This window comes from Leptinotarsa decemlineata, unplaced genomic scaffold, assembly GCF_025532065.1.
Source record: "Leptinotarsa decemlineata unplaced genomic scaffold, Ldec_3_MD MMD2_tig00000133_RagTag_RagTag, whole genome shotgun sequence".
NCBI classification, from domain to species: Eukaryota; Metazoa; Arthropoda; class Insecta; order Coleoptera; family Chrysomelidae; genus Leptinotarsa; species Leptinotarsa decemlineata.
In genome coordinates, this window is record NW_027412542.1 from 393,455 (window position 1) to 416,242 (window position 22,788).

The window sequence follows — 22,788 nt, forward strand, 5'->3', positions numbered from 1 at the left end:
CTGGACGAAAATAACACTTGACAGTTTGTTCTAAAATACACGAAGAAAATAGAATTGGCAACGTCGCAGGCATCGCTTTCGCAGGATATTAATAGGTTGGGTCAATGGTATCCGCCATGAAGGATCAACAAATGGATGTGGTTAGTACTATTCAGAGCCGCTATAAATTACTAATGATGCTGAACTCTGCGAGAATTTGTCATTCAGATGGCATTCGGAATATTAGTCACTTCGAAAGTGGAAATACACTTCATAGCATTGGATGAAAATGGAAGTGTCATTATTGGAATGAATGGGCTTATTTCATGATTTTTGGTTTACAGTTCATTTGATAGTAATTTCAAATTGAAAAACAGTGCCCTTTGTTTCAGCTCTCTGAGTACCGTTGTTTTCCCGTAATTAATTATTAAAAATCGAATTTTTAGGCCCGTGACGTCACGGCCCTAGTCCCGCTTCTTGTTCGATTGACCCCTAGGAACAATACATATAATGAACATTGCCAAATCGTGAAATTCACGAAGCATATAAACAGTTTCTGATTCATTCGTGATTCAAAGTGAAATCACAGTCACTTTCGACAACTAAATCTTAGAAACGAGTGCAAGGAGTGCATTGAAAGGGAGAACCAATTATACATGGGATACAAACAACACAAAACGCAATAAAAATGTAATTTTTGAAATATCTCCTGCAGTAGTCATTTTCATGTTGATATAACAGAAATTTCAATAATGGAAGTGTATATGAACCCGTTAACGTTTAAATTAATGAAAAAATTCTCCACATGAAATGAAATTCGAATATGCTAAATGGACTGACTCGTTGCTTGATGAAAATTATTAATACATGATAATAACTGAACGCGTCTAGAATTGAAAAAATGTTTGTGACAATTGTTTAATAATTGTGTGAAAGATTTTTTCCGGGTTTTTGCCGTGGTCTGCAGGTTTCACACAGTTATCTCCGACCGTGAAAGTTTACATTCTTTGTTCAATTATAATCATAGATAATTTGAATATTGATTACAGAAAATACTCATTTTATCAGAAAAAATACGACACGAAACGACACGTTTCTGAGGTAAAACTTCAAATTCTATTTCTAATTAAAAAAAAATATATTATATATACAGGGTGTTTCAAATTCGATCCTCACCATTGGGATCTCGGAAACTATGAGAGATACCAAGATGGTTAAATTGGGGCAAAGTTGCGCATTTACGTGACTAACAATATGCCGTTGAGAAAGTTCTGAAATTACGAGTATATCCAGATATCCGGACAAACAGGAATTTCGAATTTTTTTTTGTTTTTTCGGGCTTTATTCTTCGAAAGATTCGAAAATAAATTGTACTTCCTTATTGCCACTTTTTCCCTGCTGCATAATGGTGTTTTCAAATTTGCTATCCGACACTATCATCAACTTTATTTTTTCTTATGGGCGCTACATTGGATTTTTTCTGTTTTGATTAGAACCAGATTTTACCTTTTCTATAATGTATCATAAGTTATCATTTTTTTTTTCGAAAAATTGGAGATATTGAAAAAATCAATTCTTATCATAATAGGCTTTGACTTTGATGTTTCTAAATTTGATTTTCAATTTGTTACACTCAATGACATTTTCTTATTGAACAAGTCATTGATATTTTGTCGAAAAATGGCTTTCACGAATGAAGAAAAAAGAGATATGATACAAATTTATTACAAATACGATAGATACAGTGTTAGAACATTTTTTCCTTGGCTCTTCAAATGAACCAAACTCGGTGAGATTTTGATCCAATAACTTGAACATAGTTCGATGCGGTTGTCGTCTTTCGGTATACAAGTTTAAATACATTTCTGATGTCCTAACACTGTTTCTATCATATTTATAATAAATTTGTATTATATCTCTTTTTTCTTCATTCGTGAAAGCCATTTTTCTAAAAAAAAATTCAATGACTTGTATAATAACAAACTGTCATTGGATGTAACAAATTGAAAGTCAAATTTAGAAACATCAAAGTCAAAGCCTATTATGATAAGATTTAATTTTTTTCAATATCTTCAATTTTTTTAAAAGTATGATAACGTATGATACATCATTGAAAAAGTAAAATATGGTTCCATTCAGAACAGAATGAGTCCAATGTAGCGCCCATAAGAAAAAATAAAGATACCATTTTGTAGCAGGGAAAAAAGTAAATGCGCTACTTTGCCTCAATTTAACCATCTTCGTAACTCTCATAGTTTCCGACATCTCAAAGGTGAGGATCGAATTTGAAACACCCTGTAATAACACATGTGAAGTATACGTCAAAAACGATCCGTCAAAAACGAAAAAAGATGTGAGTGAAAAAGAGCTTATTGATATTCAACCAATTTAATGAATCTTAGTATAAACTCCCTCGTAGGATAATGATATCTTACCTTATTTTTGTTATGAAAGCTTCTGAAATTGTTATCTTCCAGGCCATAATAATGAATACCGCACCTTTTTAAATTGTTTTGAAAGTTTTATGATAGCAGAAATTGTTAACTTGAATTATATCACTTATTTCTGTATCTCCTATCAGTCGATCGAAAACGTGGGAATCAATGACTGTGGGGTGTGTTTACTTTCGTGACTGTAGATTTTGCACTGATAAAATGACAAATTATTGGTTGGAATTGAGAAAATGGCAACAGTTTTACCGTAGCGCCCGTAATGTAGTCGCCAACATCTGAATTACAGTCCCAATTCAACAGTTTTTTCAGTCGAAATGTATGTCTTGAGATAAGCGATAAGCGGTAAGTGACAGATATGTGTGAAACAAGTACTGGTAGTATTCATTACGACTGTCTCAAAGCCGTACTGTTAACATATTTGTTGATACTTCGTCAGCTGTTTATTATTCTACTCACTGAAATTGCTCTTCATTGAATTTCATTATTATTGTTTATTCAAGAATATTTACATCACGTTATTTTTGTAGTGAAATCAAGTATTTGTGTGTGATTATATTCTTCAAAAAGATGCTTCTTGGTACACATTCAATAATAATAATAAAAATAATAATAAGTCACTAGTGAGGTGAGCGAGAAGTATCGCGGAAAACCTTAGATTCCGCGAGAAACCTTCTCGCTTATTCCAAGAGCATCCATGTGTTGTGGATAATCCGCCGACCGCTGATTAGGTGAATTCTTCTGAAAGGATATCTATGAACACCCGCAGCCACTCAACTCAGACACTCCAGCCCTAGCGCAGTTCTAAGCTTTCAACAGAGAGCTTCGACAGCCTGAGCTCAATGAACTGCGCAACTCGATAACCCCGTATGACGTTCGAAAAGCCCTTGTGGGTTCCAAGAACTTTGCTGCTCCAGGCCAGATGGGCTGAACACTTATTGGTGGAAAAAACTATCAAGCACCCACCGCCATCTGGCCAGAGTTTTCAACTCATGGCTGGACGGAGAGCAGCCGATTCAGGATTGGTTTGTCAAGGAGCGGACCGTTCTTATCCCCAAAAGCGGAGATTTGTCGACTCCTTAGAATTACAGACCGATAACATGCTTGAATTCGTGTTATAAGTTGTTTACAAGCATCTTATACATACGGATACTCACCGCAGTTAACCGAGTGTTCGAACGGATATATGAGCAGAAAGGGTCAGAGAGAGGCGTCGCTGGATGTAAAGAGAACCTGCTCATCGATAGATGTGTAACGCAGGACTCGATATAATATAAGCGTAACCTCTCTATGGCCTGGATCGATTACCGTAAAGCACTCGATACAATTTCGCATGAGCTCATCTTGCATTTGCTCAGATGCCTTGCGGTACCCGACAAAATAGTTAGATGCATTGAACAACTTATACCACTTTGGCGAACTCGCTTCACCATAACATCTGGTCAAGCAAGAGTCCAAACAGGGTGGGTCACTTTCAGAAGGTGTGTATTTCAGGGTAATTCCCTCAGTTCCCTTCTCTTCTGCATCTCACTATTGCTATTATCCGTTACGCTCAGAAATACTCGAGGATATAAATGTGGCACCCCCGGAAACCGGAAGCACAAGGTCACCTATTTGTTTTATATCGATGATCTTAAACTTTATGCCTCTGGAGAGAAAGATCTCCAACAGTCCTTGAAGATGGTGGAAGAGTACACGCAAGCTATCGGTATGAAATTCGGGATAGACAAATGTGCAATGGTCCATATCAAAAAAGGGCGATGCGGGGACTACGAAGAGGTTGATTTTGATTTTGATTTGCAGCTCGTAGATGAAAGCATCCTACACCAGTTGGATGCCGGAGAGACGTATACTTACCTCGGGGTGGAACAACGCCACTCACCAGAGATAACAACAGTGAAGAACTCTCTCCGCGGAAAGTATCAGCACAAACTTTGACAGATCTGGTCATCGAAACTGTCGAGGAAGAACAAAGTTGTATAAGATCAATAAGATTTAATAAATAATCAATAAGATTTAATAAATTCCAAGTCTTCAATGGGATTTGGGGTATCCCCACAAAAAAAAGTCTAGTGACGTTAAATCCGGAGAACGTGCAGACCGGTGTATGGGACCACACCTACCTATCATGGAATTTTTCATCAAGAAATTGACGAATGACAATAGGATACTTCTTCAAGTAGCTCGGATATAACATGTTCAAGAAAAACACGGTAGTTCTGTTTATTCAAACGGGGAGGAAGATAATAAGATTTTCGATAATTCCTACCCAAATATTGATTGAAAACTTCTGTTAGTAGCCTTTTCGAAACATTCAATGTCGGGGAAAACCTGCATTTACCACACAATAATGCAATATATAGGATATTTGATAGTTCCCATAGGTGAATGGTGTTCAACGGAAAGGGATTCGAAGACACCAGCATTTAGAGTAAAAGTATTTGAAAGAAAACCATTGAACTATTATTGAGAAAAAAATCCCGGTAAAAGTCACCCTTTGAAATGATTTCACTGTCCGGTGGCAAACTGGCTTTGGGGTGTTTCTTCTTTTGATTCGGTGCCATTTTTCCCCTCTATGTACAACTTTCATCGGAGAAGAAGCAGTCCAACTATACCTATACTAAGAAAATCTGAATACGGAAACGTAATGCTATCTTGTGTGGACAATGGATCAATAGAGGTTTGAGTATATTGAGTATCTTCCCAGACATGAGCATGGTTTGAAAACTACAAATGCAAAGTAACAATGCCGACATTTTTTCGACACAATATTTTTGTAATCAAAAGCAAACTCGGGTTATATTGGGTTCTGCAGATGAAAGTGGATATCTCACCTCTTCCTCACACTTATCCTTTTTTTTATTCACCCTGAGCCTACCAGTTTTTCTTTCGATTATATGTTATTTTTCGGACACATCTCAGGTTTGCTAACCAACTCAAATGAAAAATTAACGATCCAGATTGTTTCATTTTCATTTTCGTTTCAATCCGAAATACGGCGTCCGTAATTGGTTTTCTCTTCAAAAGACAATGGCTCAACTGAACCATTCTTTCATTTGCAACGGCGGAAGTATGTAAATGTGAAGTTTACTCTCGAATACAAATTAAACAATTTTGCGTATCAAATAGGAACGCCGACTGCCTGGGCATGTGAATATATCTTCAACGTTAACGTAGGTGTCAAAGGTTTTGGAAAATAGCTCGGGATTTATGGAGAAAGAAATCTAAATTCTTAAAAGCGCATTATAATCCTTACAAGTTTTTTTTGGCTTCGACTCAGCGAAACTTTTTTGCATGAGTATCTACTTTATATTTTTTATAAAAAAAAACTTTCTAATTAGATATTTTCCATGTGAATCAATTATAAAGTGAAAGTATGTGCGATGGGCAGTTTTGGTAGTTTGGAATCTTTAGACTTATCTTTTCCAACATTCGATATTTTCACAATATTCTACCTTTTATCAATAATGCATCGTTTTATTGAAAGAAACACCAACAATTTACTTTGCTACAACTTGATTGTGAAAGTATAACTAAATTTACTTTCATCATTCCACAAGAGTTTGAATAGGGGCTGATACGGGTTTGAAAAGTTTCCAATACTCGTAATTGCAAACAATGCTTAATACAGTCCATAGTGGTTGCTCTTTTGGAAACTTACATTTTGCTTGGAAAAATAACGTGAGCAAAGTAAACTGGAACACTGCAATGGGAGTACTTTTCATATAGTCTAACTATCAGGCCCAATTCACAGAACGAACGACTAGCAGAGACGGGGCGCAGACCTTTGTCTCTTCCACGTCTCTCCTATATAAAAAAATGGTCCAATGTTCACAGAAGTAACGTGACAATTTTGCGAAGAGTTCCCATATATCCTTGTTTATTTGGTTCTATTCGTGCCGATTGATATAATAGGTGTGCCCAAGACCAAGCCTGGCAGAAATTGCTGATGAAATACACCACATCCAACATATCTTCGTCACTGCTTGAAGAAGTAATGTTGTAGTCCACGAAACCAACAGGTTACTAACGTCCTTTCTTGCCACTGACCCGCCCCTCTGCATTGCATACGCCACGCTTCCGCCACGTTCGTGCAATGCCTCGCCGTGCAGACGTCCGTTCTGTTTGAATTGGGCCTTATGGTTTCCTAAAAAATTCTCTTGAAATTTGGTCTGGCGCCAGAGAAGGTGGTTCTCACGTAGAATTATTGGCAAATTTCAGACAGGAGTAAAAATATCTGAAAAAAATTAAAAATAAAAACAATAAGTAATATTAAGTTCAACAGGATTTGTACGATGGGGAGTATTTATATTTTGGGAACTGGCAACACTAATGTCAATAGGTAAAATGTAACAACACCATAATAAAATTTAACATTTTTCAGCATAAACGTACTCGCAACTTTATGATGAACAGCTGTTATTTTTTTGTTTACAGTTTAAATCTGTTTAAAATCTGTTTTTCTGTTAATCAGCTGTCGCCTCCATACGAACGACAACTCTCAGAAGTTGAGAAATTTGTGCGAGCTAAGGGCGAACGAAGTCTTACTTTTTAACATGTGATTCCTAACACGGTTGTAGAATCATCCCAGCTACCACCAGATAAATTATCTCGAGAAAAATATCTGGTCGAGGCAGGAATCGAACCCACGGTCTTCCGATCGTGAGTCGGAAGCACTACCACCGCGGCCAATTGCCACTCCACAGTGAGTTAGGAGAATCAATTTGACCAAAAAATGGAAATTTCTTTGTATTATTTTTCACAACTTTCGACGTGGATCATCTCAACAATAATGTGCCGACGAACTCGGTTCTTCGTATGTCGATGAAGCATCATCAAAAACCACAGTATGTCACTGGTATAGTAATTTCAATCGTGGTCGTAGTTCGGTCGCCGACGAATTCCGTGAAGGTCGTCCAAAATCGGAAAAACTGCTCTGACAAATGATTTGAACGAATGCAAAAGTATATCGATCATCAAGGGGAATATTTTAAAAAACAGTAAAGCCATTTTTATTAAAAAATGTTCGTTATTATTTGCTATTTCCGAAATATAAATAGTGCCCCTCGTTATACATTCTATAAAATTATCTGTAGAAAACTATATAATGCCGTTCTACTTGCATTCTTTGTTTTCTATTGTTTCAAATAATCATTCAACAATTCATTAACTCGACAATTTATATGTTTCAGTTCAATTGATTCGTGAATTGTTCACAAAATCTGTTCTATTGTGAATGATAGTTGTTTATCAGTGTTACGTGAATCAATCTGTTTGATGAAAAATTGTGAACAGTTATAACATTGATACATTGTAATAAATTTTTAACGGTAAATGATTTTAGTCATATACTTTTTTAACAGTCAAAATATTTACTATAATATCTGCGAAACACAAAGAAAATGGAACCGATACATGATGAAAATCCGTTATAACGTATTCAAAAAAACACACGTTGGTGGAAGATTTACACTTGAAAGTTTACAAAATCTCACATCAAAATGTGTTTTTTGAATACGATTGTTGATATTTTTATTCCAGCGATGGCATCGAGCGGATTGTTGCAGAAGAGGAAGTTTAAGATTTGTAAAAATGTTTAACCGATATAGTACGATAATATTATGTCCAAATGCAGCGCGATATTAAAATCATCAATCAATTTAAGTTATCGGTATACGATAAATAATTCACTATCACAGAAAATGAAAATAATTAATAATACGTCGTGTACACCGTTATGAGTTGAGTTATTTTGATTACTGAATTTTGGTGATATTTATTTGTTAATTGATAGTTTCAATTTGGTGGTGACATCAGACGGATTTTTCGAAACTACATCATTGCATTGTTAGTATTTTCAATTTGGCGCTGCGGTTCAACGGGATTTTATCTTACTATGAATAATCAAACATGTTGCCAGACGTAACACTTTGAGTTCTTGATGAATCCGCTCGACGCCAGCGTCAAAACAATAGTCTCAAAAGTATCTTCAAAATACAAGAAACTCCATCATTCATCACATAATTTGAAACCATTTCTAAAATTAGCTCACTAAAAATACTTGAATACAGATTTGTTTATGAAATTCAAATATCTTCTCAATATATTGAAATCAGTCTCTGAAATACTCAGTGTTCACTGAATAGACATAAAAACCTTATGGAACTCATTCATTAAATTTTCAATATCACCGAATCCGTCTGATGGTATTCCTATTAATAATTCACTAGTCCGATGTCTGATCCCCAATCTGTAAATCTCGTCTCGGCCGACATTAAGTCTCTTATAAATATAGAACATCTGGAATTACCCGAAATCCGTCTTTGACTTTTTATTTCTTCGCTATCAAAATTCCAAAGCATTGTTTCAACGCATCAAATGTCAAAAGCGGCCGCTTTGGTCTTGTTTTTGATGCGACGAAAATACTTGTTTTTATAACAGTGTGCCTTCATCTTGATTTGTTTTGTTATGGATATATCGTGAGAGTTCTGGTAGATTTTTTAAGGCGCCCCAATTTTTGTTTCCTCGATAGACTATTTTTAAATGGTTTTATTATGATACAGAAAAAATAAAATTTTAATTTTGTTATGAGATATTAGATCTTATTTCAAGCATATTTGTCGCGATGATTTCGGAGCAGATGTTTTTTTAAGAATTTTCAAGCGTATTTTAGAAAAAACAATTCCACTGAAAAATGGCTTCATTTCAGTCATATCCACAATGGAAATCACCTTTTCAGAATTCATTCAAGAAGTTTCATGTGACAATTCATTTGTAAATTTTTCGAATTGAATAATCTTGAAATTATTTTTGAGGTAGTATACTTGAAACTTAACAGGTTTTCATTGATATTTGTGGTTTCTACCTCTTGTTTATAGGAAAGTATTCCTGACAAAATTAATGAACATCAACCTTAAAATATCTGAAAGCTAATTTGAAAACATCTTATAGGTAAAAATTCATTAAAGAATAAATAACGGGTTTTAGAGAATCAAACTTTTTTTTATTAATAAATATGCTTTATTGTCCAAAGAGAAATTCTTATTGGCAAAGCTTAGGTAAAAATTTCTCCTCTACTACTCAATTCACTCTACAAACACTAGAATAGAGGGAAGGGATTGAAATAATATCAAGAGCAGCTTCTTCAAACTTCATCATAGGCTGGTTCAGCTCCCGCAAGTTTACAGTGAGCTATCTTCCAGAACTATCTCCAGTTATGAGTAGCTCTTCACACATCAGTTGTTTCATCATTTCTTTTCTCCATTTTTGGCCAGGGCCACATCATGTAGTCTACCATTCCGGGCCTCTCCCCTCAAAGAACGTAGTTCTTTTTTTTGCAAGTTCATCCTCAAACTCCTGTAGGGGTTCCAAGAGAAGTTTCAACCTTTCTCAGGATGATCTTTTCTCAATGGTGAAGCAACATTTGGCAAGAACTGAAGTCACCGATCCAATTTTTCCGATAATAGTCTGGTTCACATGTACTCGATTTAGCTCTTTTTGGTGACATTTTTCAGTCCTGTCCAAAAATTACGACCAAGGTGTCATTCGATTCGTATTTTTGCCTAGAAAGTTTAAGGATAGGTCCGAAAACGAGACGATAAAAATTACAAAAGTTATAAACAATTAAGTGGAAAAAAATGGGGCTTTAATTTTTTCTTAATATCTCGGAAAATTTTGGAAATTTGAAAAAATCAATGAATTTGCGTAAAAAAAGTCCCGACTCCCGAAACTGTATCTCAATTATTTATAATTTTTACAGAGCCCTGAAAATAGAGCCAAAAGCGGGTAGTCTGGCTTCTGCGCGCCTTTCGTCACTGATATAAAAACAAAAAAATTATTTAAACATATTAAATGTAAATATTAAGGAATGAAAAAATTCATGTAATGTTGGGATACATCAATACACAATAATCCGCAGTCAAAAAATTTTTATCCCAATTTCAAAGTTAATTATAAATTTGTTAATTTTTCTGAATTGAAAGTTAATATAAAAATACCTATAATTATTAAACTGAAACCCTGGCATTTTTTCCAGGTTATCCTTAATAGGCAGAAAAATAGATTACCGTTGCCAAAATAAACAATTGAAAAAAATAATTTTATAAAAAATATATGACAAAATTTTTTTTTCTAATTTTTTATTGTTTCAATGTCTCATGGCTGAAAACTAATTAATATTTTTTTTTAATTTTTTACAACTATTATTGATAAATTTATTATAAACAATTACATTGTTTATAAGCAATTCGAAATTTTTTTTCATTATGTTCATTGAAAAAAAATCATGATTCTTAAAAAAAAAATTAAAATAGAAAAATATTTTTTTTTGTTTTTATGTCAGAGTGACGAAAGGCGCGCGGAAGCTAGACTACCCGCTTTTGGCTCTATTTTCAGGGCTCTGTAAAAATTATAAATAATCGAGATACATTTTCGGGAGTCGGGACTATTTTTACGCATATTCATTGATCTTTTCAAATCTTTTTTCAAATTTCCAAAATTTTGGAAATTTTCCGAGATATTAAGAAAAAACTAAAGCTTAATTTTTTTTCACTTAATTGTTTATTGTAATTTTTATCGGCGCGTTTTTGTACCTTTCCTTAAACTTTCCAGGCAAAAATACGAATCGTATGACACCTTGGTCGTAATTTTTGGACAGGGCTGTACAAGTACATGTGAACTAGACTATAAGTTCTTTATCCCGATTCTTGGCTTCAGGTTCGGCAGGATCTAGAGGATCCTGCTGTACCATTCAGGCTTTTTGAACAAACTGAAATAAACCACTTCGTGGGGAATCTCTTTGGCTTTCACTTCATCGAAATGGTTTATATATTTCCATTTTAATATAATAATGATACATTTCATTAGTTCTGACTTCTATTGTCCAATATGACTTGAATTTTTTTATTTAAAATCCCTGAAAGTATCTATAAAAATTAAAAAGATTAGCTAAAAATAACAATTATATCAAGCAAAAAAACTAAAATTACAGTTAAATGAAAATACAAGCAACAATTAAAAATTTGAACAATTATCAAGAATTGAAAATTAAAAATTATCTAAAAAAATTAAAATTAACAGATTCCAAGCCAAATTACTTCACGACGTTTCGATTTTCAGTATCCACGATTGTCTTCGAGTTTTCAAGTCAATTTATTTCATATTAGACAACGGAAATTCGAAATAATGAAATGCACCACAAAACATTGTCAAACACCTTCAAACAAACGATAATAATGATGTCAATTGTCAGTGAATTTACATTTATTCCACAAAAGTTTGTACGATACACTGAACCAAGGAAAATATAGTGGAATTTTTTCACAAAATTCTCATTGATATTTGTGTTTTTTCTTGTTAACATTTTTTTTATCTACCTATCAATTAAGAAGTAGAATGATCAAAAGAGATACAATAAATTGTTGTTGACTATTTAACATCGAGTTATCTGATATAACATCGAAACCAGAATGAAAATCCACTTCGTTTTCACTCTAGTGATATATGCTATTTTCCTGAAACGAGTCTTATTCTCGACAACTCTGAGAATTAATTGGCTTTCTCATATAGTGACGGCAAAAAAGCAAAAGCATTAAGCTATGTTTAGTTTGTTACAAATCTAACGGAGATCCGTAAGTCTTCTCAAAACACAGGTGTTCAAGTTCATTCTGCATTCCAGAACAGGATGAGATCGTTGACGATGCCAAAATCGTGTCCATTTTCTCTTTGCTCTGCTGAAAGACAGACTGAAATATTAGCACGATTGGGTAATAACATTTGCGAAACGAATTCATTTAGCAGAATGTATATCACACGCAAGAATACTTCCGTTTGAGTTTTTCTGTCTATAAAGCTATTGCTAAGTTCATTTTCAAAGGTAAACAGTTCTGTTTTTCATCAGTTTGGACTTCCATTGTCTAATTATAATATAAATTGATTTGAAATCCCTGAAAAAAAATTAAACCGAAAATAACAATTTTATTAAACAAAAAACTGAGATTACAAAGACATAATATACAAGCAACTAACAAAAAAAATTCAAATATTAATAAAAGCTGAAAATTGAAAAATTAAAAAATATTAACTATTAACAGAAAATGAAAAATTATAATTAAAAGATTCCGAACCCAGTTACGTCACGACGTTTCGATTGTTAGTATCCATGATCGGCTTGGGGTGATAACTGAACTTATTCCTCCGAGATCTGACTATTTATAGGTCATTCGAGTGCTTTCACCTATCCCCTCTTCCCTCTCTCCGCTTCATTGGTTTTAGCGGGAGATGACCGGCAGTTGGTAGGTTTTCTCTTGATTAGAGGTTTTCATATGTTACGTATCTCTAAGCTAGCTTGGCTAAATGAGTTGTTGGACAACATATACGCGACTTATTTGAATTTTCTCCTAAACCAATGTTCTTTCTTGTGAATGATTTCAGCTTGAGACCACTTGATGTTATGTTGATGAGTCCAAACATGCTTTGCTATTCCGGATTTGCTGGTTTCTCTTCGCTGTATGTGTTTCTTGTGCTCAGCAATGCGAACTTTCAATGGCCTCTTAGTTTCACCGATGTATGATTCTCCGCACTCGCAGGGTATCCGGTAAATGCAATTCTTGGAATCGCAATCCGCGTTTGGTGGCCTGAATAGAGTTCCCCGATCTGAAATAGATCGTGATGTTATACTTGGACCCAATCCTTCTTATGCTTTCCGATAATCCTCTGATGTAGGGAAGTACAAGAAGCCGACACAACCAGTACAGTATAACATCAGGACCTGTTTCAGATCTGGGAACACTATCCTTACATAATATTTATTATTTAATTTCCCATTTTCTAACTTTTCTACAAGCCGTTCTCGAGTTTTAGAGACTAACAAACTTAATTCATTTTCAAATATAAGATGAATAGTTCATTTCGGAATTATTTTCTTTCTAAATTCTCATTAGGAAACCATGAGAATTGCTCCAAATTCTTGGGGTTTTTGTTGAATACTCTTCGTGAGCAAAAACCTAGCAGAATCAATACTCCTGACCGCTCTGGATTGAATGATGCCGTACAGACCACCTCGGCTTGTGTTTGTAGATCTTTTGTTGTAAAAATCCTGACTTGTTTACTTCATAGTAAATGTTCAAGAGGTAGCAAAAACGTATGTGACTTTTTGGAACTTCAACTAGCGTTTCCTAATATGACTGATAACCAGTCCGTGCAAAGCTCATTGTTAAATCATCTGAAACTGGAACTTTTAACAGGTGACGATCAACTGCATTGCCAATTATGCGTCAAACTAACTGACTATTAATGACACGACGATAGACGTGTCATTACCCTAGATTTTGTTTTATGAAAAAGAGTAGATTGGCAGATCTTGATCTTCGAATGATGTGGTGGTACAGATTTTTTCGGGTTTTCCTGCAGCTGAAAAAGCAAATGCGCCACTGGAATCAATGAAGTCGCATCGGAGCGCCAATTAATTTTTGTTGTTTCATAATTTCATGATTGGTATTACTTTCTTTGGAAGATTTCCAAATTTTTGTATAGTATAGAGAAGTATAGAAAACCAAAAGCTTTCTTTCCCAAACTTAATCTCTCCTCACAATTTACCCTTTTCAATTTGAGTTGTAACTATTCAAACAAATTCATCTCAATTCGACTAGTATCTCAAAATTTTTAAAGCTGCAAAGATTGTGGCACATTTTGACTCATGTTTATTAACCGGTATAATTTTGCACATTTCGAAACACAATACCTTCATTAAGTACAGCAAAGCAGTAGATAACCCTTCTCACGTAATTATGCTCAAGTACCTTGGAAAATTCGCTGAGCGTGTTCCAAGTCTATTAGGAAAAGATATCAAATCCACAACGATTGAAATAACTTCTCCTAACGAGGCCATATGATATTCCCATGAATGTCTGGTTGTGGATTATATGCATTTAAATACTGCTTATCTCTGCTATATGAATTCGGAGTTATTATAAAGTGACTATTATTAGACTAGACAAATTCTTCCTGGAAATAGTCTCCTTAATGACCCAGAAGATTTTTTTAGAAAGTTAATGAATTCGCGGAATAGATGCTTTTCGACTATATCTATTACAAACAGGCCACATACGATAGGGGAAGAAAGTCGTTTTATTCTAGCAAATATTCTAATCTAATTAATTGACTTACCTACCATCCAATTGATGTGACTTGTTTCTGGTAGAAAAGGAAGTAAGAAACTTTTCGAGTATTCTTTACGTATATATTGAACTTCAATGATTATTTTTTTCTTAATTCATTCAGCCATTGATGGATAATCTTTTTAGGTCATTGTGGGATACCACACATGTAATGAGTCACGAAGATGCGGCGAAGGGAAAAATTTCGGTCATTCATTTTTTGAATAGGTTGCTTAAACTTTTCTTCTTCTGACATAATCGTTCATTTATTCATTATCATTATTTTATCATTATAATTCTATAATAACGAATATAGTGTCATAAACAGAAAATGATTTTAGTAACTTTAAAAATTGTTACCATTTTAATTATGGTCTTCCCATATCGATATGAATTTTGCCTAATCTAAATCTCAACAGTCTGAAGGAGTATTTCATGAAACATCTCAAGCTAAAATAAATTAATTACTACGTGCATCAAGCATTTGACAAATGATCATTTCTGGAATATTTCAAAATATGTACTCTTTTTTTTCACTTCAGATATTTCAAAAGTTGTAGACAGTATTTCTGTATTGGAAGGTTTTCAACTTCATGGAGCTGTTTTGAATCAATAAAATGATTCCACTCAGCTCTCTAGCAATGATCTGTACTTACCTTTTCAGGGTAATTTGAAGGTCAATTAGACTTTCATGCAATGAAACCTATGATTTCCTTCGAGTTTTGGGAAAGATATGATTCAACTTACAGAAGACTATTCATTTTACAGGATACGCCGCATAACCGAAAGTTATTAACCGAATTAGTTTACGATTCAAAGAAAACCTACTCAAGAGAAGTCGTATAGTGTAGAATAAATTATTTCAAAGTAAAAATCTACCAATTTTGGTATTGGCAAGGTGTTTATAGATGATATTGTTATCGTAGTAAGAATTATTATATATTATTAACAATAACCAGAGTCAACAACGTAATGGTTTTTTTCGTTTATTTTAATTTCTGAATAAAAAAGTGTGCGTTTCGAGATGCCCGACAGAAGTGATAACTTAAACAAACTAATCTATTGTAGTAAATTATTGAAGTAACTGTCTCAAACAAATTTATTTCCAACAATATTTCAATAATGACAAACTAATTTATTTATTACTAAGACGGGCTTATATCGGTAAATATCCTTTCGAGAATATTGTAGATGGTTTGGTTCTGGACTAGAATTTTACCGGCGGTTCCGGACTGCATTCTTTCGCGGTGAGGTCATGTGTTTGTTCGATGAGTCGGCTGGCGTATCGGTCAGGGGCAGCTTTAGATTCGTTACGCTATGTTGAACTATTTAATATTGAAATTGTTTAACTTGAGAAAAGCTTAGGTTTTTACCTAAATTTTATGTATATCAGCATGATAATGTAAGGAAAAATTTTGTATTATTAAAATCTTTTAATGATTATTTCGTGTATGTACATGTATTATAACTACCATGAGCCAATTGTTACTTTTGAAGGATTAAATAATGATACTAATAATGTACATACACAAAATTAGTATAATTTTCATGACTAAAGGAATATTACGTGCTTGATTGTCAGATTTTTATAATACTGTCAACAATATATGCCTATCGCAGAGTGCACACTGAACACTGAGCGTCTGTCTGACGAGAGAGGAGTAGCCTGCCTTCCACTGACGTATGCCTGAGAGAAAAGGATAGCGACGTAACGCGTTAGGTAACGAAGCGGTTTACCCTCCTATAAGATGTTGTCACTTCAAACACAAAATATTGTTACCTGTTATGAAAACGAATTTAGTTTCTCCCATCGGTCAAGAAGCATACAGTTATTATTATTTTATCAATTTTGTGAGATGTGATTTCATATCCCCAACAACGACAAGATTCTCGTGATCAAGAATATACAAACATGAAGCCTTTTGGTATTGACATTCATCAAATATATAAGTCTCCCGCTTTCTGGCGTCTGAGATCTTGACATACGGAAAGTGCTTGCTCAATGATACGACGAAATGATTCCCCCAACAAATTGATAACTTCCCTGCCAGTTTGTTGTGATGTTGAGCATTTCCACTCGGTCGATACCTGTAACGGAGGGGGGTTTAAAGTGCGTAATACTTGGGGAGATCTCGAATATCAGACGGAGTAAGAACGTTATGAACTGGTTCAACGATTTCTGCAAGTACATAGTTTGAAATAAATGTCAAATGAAAAAAAACAATGAGTACGTGAATGCTTTTGTATTTGAGAAAAGAATGGAAATCGCTGAATGAACATACAAGTTCAAATGTTATGAGAAAACTGTTTCGAATGAATACCATCCTTTATAACCTGGCTCCTTCACCACAATATCGATTTATCGTGCGATTTACCTGAATTCAGGTAAAAACTGATTGAACATTTTTGAGATATCATAAAAGAAAATTCTCACCAACTCATTAAATGCATTAAATGAACATGTACTGAACTAATTAAAATGTATGCTTCATATAAAAATTCGAATAATATAACCTTGAATATAACCTACTTGATGACCAATAATTTTACCTGAGTTAAATAATAAACTAATTAATAATTTCCACATTAAAAAATAGATTCAGAACAGGTGAAGGATTCAATTCTATTTGGTCATTTAGAAAATTCTCAGAATTCTTGAATGTATTATTTTCTGAACACTCCAAAATGTAATACTTCACAGTCGTGGTTAAACTCATACCCCTCTATCAAAAGATGGTTTGCAAATGTGGAATTCACTCAACTACTCCTATGTTCTTTTATTCTTTAGGAAAAGCTTTTCCCCGTATGGCCAATATGAAGTTTCAGGCAATAACCACAAGTTATTTCCACCACTGATGTTTTGTCTTTATTGTTCTCAATAAATAAATGTTTGTCCGGTAAGCCACGCCCAGGTCTATCCTCAATATACAAGCAATGTTATTGGTGGGTTCACCAAAGTATGTCCTATGTTTGTCTAGTACGTGACTTCTAGTACATGATTTGTACTAGAAGTCAAAAAGATCCAGCAAAAAAATAACTCATTACTTGCTCATCACTCATGAGAAAAAACTGCTCATGTCCTTGAGCCTGCAGTATTTTCCAGATATTCGAAATATATTGACAAGTTAGACGACTTTCAATTGTCTAACCTAACCTAGTTGGATAGTTTACGTTAGGTTCAAAGACAACGCGTCTATTCAATGAGTCGTATTGAAGTATAGGAAATCAACGGGTAAACTCATAATAACAGAATAGTCCAATTTCTACAGGAAACAAATCAGCAAAAATTAAAGTACTTCAAAAACTTCGTGAAATACTCATCAGTGAAGCAGTAACTCTGAAAAGAAAAGAGGACATTGCCGAAGCGTTTAACGAATTTAACTCGAAAGTAGGTGAAACGCATGCTAGAAAAGTCCATAAACCTATCTCAAACTCCTTTTTCCTGGCACCTGTGGATGAGAAAGAAATCATTGATTAGGAAATAAGCCAAGTTCTCTTCTTACCGGTCTCATATATTACATCTTCAAAAACGGAGCCCAAAGAACTTTAAAAAATCAGTTGTAACACCTATTCATAAAAAAAAATATAAAAAACTATCGAATTGGAAACCGATCTCATTAATTACGACGTTCGCGAAATTTTTTGAGAAAGTTGGCCCAAAGGGTTTGTTGTGGGTCTAGCTTTGGTCGCTACCCAAGTTGAACTTTTTTTGTTGTTTTCTGAAACACATTCATTGAAAAGCTCATCCGGTAATACTAATTTTATTATATGTTATCCACTCATGGAAAACCTTTCCACAAAAAATTATTGATATCGACCCCGTTACCATGGCACCATGAAATGTTCCTTACTCCGTAATATTTCTCTTCAAACTCTCAGAGATCAACCTGCCTGAATTTTGCGTAGGTTATGAAAGTGAAATAAAATATTTACCGGAAAAAATTATCGTCGTGTTCCTTTTGATCCTCGGGATCATATTTTCATGAAAGTGCGGCCTGCCCGGAATAACAATCACGATCAAGAGAAAACAGTATAAAGTGGATGGGAAACTTTATCGATTTTGTCATCATGTAAATGGAATTGAAACGTGAAATGATTCATCAAACATGTTTATGATGTATTTTAGTTGAATACCCACATAAATATTTTTGTCGGCGTCTTTCATTTCACGTCGGACTTAATTCGGTAGAGTGTATGTCATTGCTCTGAAATCGATATAGAAAATAAGAGTATTTTTCTCTTGTCAACGGTAATTGAATACTGGACGTGAATATTATATGTAGGAAACTGTAAAATTTTGATAAAATTCAAATGGAACTGGCTGATACATTATAAAAATTAATTTCAAAACTAACTAATAAGATTTATTTTAATTTTCACTGTAAGAAGTTTACAAAACCGCTATTTTTTCAGCTGATCCCACAAGGTCGGTTAACTTGGACAAAAAAATTACCATTTTGGGCAACTAAAATAATCTCTTAGAGTGAGAATATTTGCCAAAAACTAGAATTATCGAATTTCGTTTTTTGACTCTACTGCCCCCATTTCGAATTATATAAAAAAAGAATGAACTTTCAATACTGTTTCATATTTGCTATAGTCTGAAATAAACCAATTTGTAACGTTTCGTTTATTATATTTCATTATCAACAATGTTTTAATACAGCCTCTAGTTTTTCCTTCGATTTGATTTTTCATTACAATGGCTACAAAAAATCGATGAGAAAAACAAGGGGTCCCTATTTGAAAAAAATAAAGTTGATGACGAAATCAAATGAACGAAACGTTGCATTGCAAATTGGTTCATGTTGGATTATAGCAAATTTGAAACAGTACTGAATGTTCTTTTTTTTAAATTTCAAAACCAGCTCCTGATATTCCTAATCTAAAAATAGATTTTTCTAGTTCCCCAAAATAGGAAACTTATCTAGTTCAACGAACCGTGTAGGTGTTACAGTTTCGATGATAGCAATAGCTGGAATCAGGTTAAAAAGATCTGCATAATAATTTACTCAAGCAAGATATGATCAACTACATTTGAGATGTCATATTCTAAAAACATTACTCTTTGACCCTACTGGATGTAATCCGGACAACCTTCAATGATTATTGGGTCAGCCAGTTCAAGTAACATTCCTCTCAGTCGTATGGGGTTGTGAGAGAACTGATGGTCATACATTGAGATGATTTAGAACGAAGTTTTGAAATATACAATTATGAAATACAAAATTTCCTGGGTACTTCTTCAAATCACAAAATAATATCCAGCTCGAAAGACCAAAAACATGTATCTTCATTAGATAAGTGGACTGTAGTACTTCTGCTTCCTCAAACGTAAACTAAACTTCCTCACGTTGACGCTTGAGGAAGCTATTGTATAGCGAAACACGTGTCGCGGTTTTTGTAAAACCCTTCATAGTGAAAATCATACAATAAACTATTAACTTATTTTAAAAATATCATTGATTTCCAGATTTTTCAAGTTCGCTTCTGTTCTACTGAAAACCATTAATTTTTCACACTGTGTTGTATTCGATACAACGAGCAATCCAATGAAACGACCAACAATTCATTTGAGCTTCCAATTAACTAACTTCCTAATGAGATCAATAGTCCCCGATGTTAACGATAAACAAACGATCTCCACTAAGCATCCAGCTGGGCGAGAGCCTAAATTAAATTTTGATATATAAATTAGGATATAAACGAGACCTGAATGAATGATTTGGTTAAGGGTTGATTTATCAGAGTATTGCCTGTACACCACCGTCATTATTTCAGTCGATACAACTGTGCTGGTATATTTGTTAACTGGAATTTGTTAAAATGTGTAATTTGTTAATGTGAGGAAGATGAAGCAGCGGAAAAATCAAAATAATGATCTGTGGAAGTTTGTCCCGCATGAACATTCGTTAGTTATTAAAATTATGTGCCATTCAGAATATATAACAATATCTGAATCAATAATATAATGGATGAACTCGAAAACTACTTAACCTGTCTTGGAAGATGGTTCAATTATCATGGATTACCATGGGCTACCTGCTTTCAAAAAAAGATAGAGTAACTATGGAAATTGTAATAAGGTAAGGGATTGAGGGGATTGAAAAATGTCCTTATGAAAGTCAATTATTTGGAATATGCGCCTGGGCCAGTCAGTAGGTTTCAAATTATCAGATAATCACAAGTAATACCACTAGAGGTATTACTAGGAGATTTTTTCGAGCTCATGAATATTTTGAAAATTTCACGAGTCGCAAACGAGGGTTATGCGCGCTTTAATGGTATGGAAGTTATAACCAGCGTCAGAACAAAATTCTTTGTTCCAAATAATATGAATCGATTTTGAAAATCATACTATATGCAAAATTCGCGTGAAATTGTCTGATGTAATGATCAATCATCGAACCATGACTTATTTACTCGCATTAATAGAGGATTGTGGCTCCAACTTGAAGAAAGAAAAATTGTTCCGAATTGTCCACGAATATTTACTTCTAAACTACGCAAAATTGAATGTACTGAATGGGAAAAAGCTGAATAAAGCTGAAAATATTTTATTAGGCATAGACACCTAATTGAAAACATTCAAAGTCCTGCATTTTCGCAAATAAGAAGAGGGGGGTCTCCGAAAAATATAGAAAACATCTTAGCTTCGTAATTAAAATGTATCAAAACTAAATGGTAAGAGAACAAACAAAAACCAATTTGTCAAAAATGGTATGATATTTTAAACGTTAAAAAATTTCCAGAGGAAAAAAATCCACTAAAATACCTCCTTTGCCATGGAGTATTTGTCAAAATAACGTATTTTGATTGATTCAAAATTACAGGTGTGGAATTTCCACAGAAATATGTTCATTTTGAGGAAATCGTTTCAATATTTACTATTAATATCAATTCAAATGTAAACAGTCAACTATGGTTATATTCATATTTTCCAAGATTTTCAGACAAACAACACACGTATTGATAGTACTTTGATGATAATGGTGTTTCTTAAAGGTCTCAAAATAGAAGAACAGTGAGCTCATGAATTACATACGCTGTTTGGTCATAAAAAATGAGGTGAATTTTAATTTTTCTCAAAAAATATTTATTGGCTCATCAATCTTTATTTTATTCCCTTCAAAGTAGTCCCCCTCAGATATAATTTACTAGTGCCAGCATTTTTTTCAATCCTCAAATCAGTTCTTATATGTACTTTTTGATATGTCCTTGATCTCTCTTAACTATTCGATTTTTATCTCCTCAATCGTCGCAAAACGCCGGCCTTTCATGGGTCTCTTCAGTCTTGGAAGACGAAAAAGTCATAGGGGGGCAAATCTGGTGAATACGGTGGCCAAGGAAAGAAAACGGTATTGTTTTTGGCCAAAAAATTACAAACAAGCAATGACGAGTGCATTATCGTGATCCAGGAGCCATGAATTGTTTTTTCACAATACCGGACGTTTTCTTCATGTTGCTTGCGCAAGCGGTGCAAAAATTCAAAAGAAAATTCCTTATCCTTGAGCTTTCTCAGTGATTCGGTCTTTATCTCCTCAATCGTTGCAAAACACTGTCCTTTCATGGGTCTCTTCAGTCTTGGGAAGATGAAAAAGTCACAGGAAGTCAAATCTGGTTAATACAGCGGCTGAGGCAGGATTTCGGTGATAACGGTGTTGGTTTCCTTTTTTCCGTCTTGGCTCTCCTGGGATCTTCCATCGGAACGATTAGATTTGGTTTCGATGTCATAACCACATTATATACCCATGATTCGTCACCATTTATGACCCTTTTACGCAAATCTGGATCACTGGTCGGTCGGTAGCCAAGCGGTTCGGCGTGGGTGATTTGTTCACTCACTCGAATTGACTGCCGTGTTGGTCGGTGGTTCAAGCCCTAGTCTGAACGATCGATCTTCACTTGCCATCGTCCAACCCGTGTTAGGAATCACACGTTGAAAAGGTAAGACCTCGTTAATCCTTAGCTCGCACAAGTTTCGACTTCTGAGGGTTGTCGTTCATAGGGGTGCGACAGCTGGTTAACGGAAAAACAGATTTTAAACAGATTTTTTTTTAAACCATTGACGTCATTCAACAATTCCCGAGCGATGCTCAGGCAACGGTTTTTTTTTGAAAAATTTAGCAATTTTGAAACGAAGTTTGCTGCCACACGTTCCATGCCCAAAACTTCACGGCATGAGCCAACCTATATGCCGACAT

General features: G+C 34.3%; 1 protein-coding gene and 1 pseudogene across 2 annotated transcripts in view; one reads left to right on the forward strand and one right to left on the reverse strand.

Moving 5' to 3' along the window:
* Positions 1–22,788, forward strand: part of robo1 (roundabout guidance receptor 1) — a 280,396-nt gene that overhangs the window by 155,606 nt on the left and 102,002 nt on the right. The window lies entirely within an intron of this gene.
* LOC141481299 (uncharacterized) lies at positions 9,658–11,291 on the reverse strand (annotated as a pseudogene).